Raw genomic sequence first — 2304 nt, forward strand, 5'->3', positions numbered from 1 at the left:
GTGTGGTTTACGGGCCCTATAAATTTGTTTTTCGTTTTGCAAATAAGCATACAGTTCTCTGTTTTTGTTAATGCAAGTAATATAATTTTTTTTTATAACTGTGGATTTAATTATAAAATTTTATTTATTATTTGTTTTTCAAATATAACAGTTCTGTTTGCTTTTGATACTTTTTCTGCTTGGCAACTGATACTTTTTTCAAGCTCGCGGCAACGCTGTTTCCAACATGTTCCCAAAGCTTGTAAAAAATGTGAAGATTAGATCTAACGATAGCGTCACAGCTGAGTTCCAAACCTAAATTCGGAGTGCAAAAATAAAATTGGTATACTTTCTTGTGTTCTATTTATTAAAATAATGTGACTACACACTAGAGTCCGACCGATTAATCGGCATCGGCCGTTTTTGGCCGATTCTTAGCCGGATCTTTTTACTTTTTCCGCAATTTTAACAAATATTTATCGAAATTTGAAACTGTTTAATCAGATTTTGTTTGAGTACGCAGTTTTTTAAATTTAAGTACAATAAAGGGCAAGTTTGAAGTAGCAAGTTAAGTGTTGATTTTTGACAATTTTTCGTTCACGCATTTTCTTCCAAACAAAATATGTTCGAAATTTTTTTTGTATGGAAAAAATCCACATCACCTTCACCAAAAAAATCTCCAAAAATCAATAGTAAGTCCTAGTTACATAAAATTTGCACTTCATTAAAATAAAATTTAATGAGCTACAAAACTGCATACTCAGAATGTTTAAATAAAAAGTTTGAGGTTTTTACTAACATGGTTTTTGTTAGATAACGAGCTACACTTTCATAAAAAAATAAGAAACATTAAATAAACGAAAGGCAAATAGCCAAAGAATGCTAAAATGTCGTTACTGTAAGTATTATTATGATTATCCTTGAATTAATCGCTGAATTCCTAAATCCTCCGGGTTCTTTTCACCGGATTGTTAAATTGTTTACGTTACAAAAATATTTTTAATAATAATAATAATAATCCCAACGGTTTTTACCATCCGTTCCCGCCCATCCGCACGAGGGGCGCAGTCCGCATGGCGTACGGAACCAGTATTTTCCATTTTTGCGCCGAGTCACGATAGACAGGAGTTTGTTAAATGTCGAGATCTAAAACTGTTCAGCTATACAGCTATTTATGTCTTTATGTTAATAATTCATTTATTGAGAGCGCAGAGTACCGCTTTCTTAATACTGAAAAGCGGATCCGATATATCAAACGTGCTGGAATGAGAGTTAAAATCCTGGCATAAGCAACAGAGTGGGTCGTGCAATTCAAAATTAGTTTTACAAGCTTTCAGAAATAGGGGACAAAAGTGTCTTGATACCCGGGAGGGAACATTAAGGCTAACTTCACCCAGAAGAAGCGGACTTGAAAGTGAGCCTGTCAGTAATTTAACTATAAAAATTGTACCAAGCATTTGCCTGCGGCTGGAAAGTGTAGGAAGATTAATAAGTTTTAATCGGCTCGTATAAGGCGGAAGGTTATATTGAGAATCTCAACGGAAATTTCTTAAAGAAAAAAGTAGGAATTGTTTTTGAATTGATTCTATCTTGTCTGAGTAAATTTTATACCTTGGATTCCAAACCACAGAACCGTATACCCAAATCGGTCTAACTAATGTTGTAAACAGTCTTTTAGTGATATAAGGGTCACAAAATGCTTTTGACCATCGTTTCACAAATGCAAGTACACCTTTAGCCTCGTTGACTGGCACATTAATGTGAATATTAAAATTAAGCTTAGGATCCATTGTGATACCAAGGTCCACAAAATTATATACCTGTTCCAGGTTATGGTTACCTATTGTATAAGAAGAGGGATGAAAAGCTCTTCACGAGAAGCACATTACTTTACACCAGTAAGCCATGCTGTTTAAGTCTGATTGTAGCAAAGACCTTTCTTTAATTGAAATTTACCCTTTATAAAGCTTTACATCATCTGCATACATTAAAATTTTGGAAAATTGTATATCTCTAGAAATATCGTTTATAAAAGCAAGAACATAACCGGGCCTAGGTGGCTACCTTGAGGGACTCCTGAAGTAACATCAATGACGTCAGAGATATCATAGAGATATGAAGAGATCCAACGTAGAAAATTAAGTGGAAGACCAGAAGATCAAGTTTATAGATGGGCAACGAGTGGCAAACTTTGTCAAATGCTTTACTGAAGTCAGTATATATAACATCAACAGTTTTGTTTTCACTAAATGCTTTTGAGATATAGGATATTAATTCAAGTAAATTTGTAGAAGTTGATTTGCCCTTGCAAAATCCATGTTGACT

This window comes from Rhagoletis zephyria, unplaced genomic scaffold (assembly GCF_001687245.7).
Source record: "Rhagoletis zephyria isolate East Lansing unplaced genomic scaffold, Rhagoletis_zephyria_1.1 Rzeph_scaffold_00507, whole genome shotgun sequence".
Taxonomy (NCBI): Eukaryota; Metazoa; Arthropoda; class Insecta; order Diptera; family Tephritidae; genus Rhagoletis; species Rhagoletis zephyria.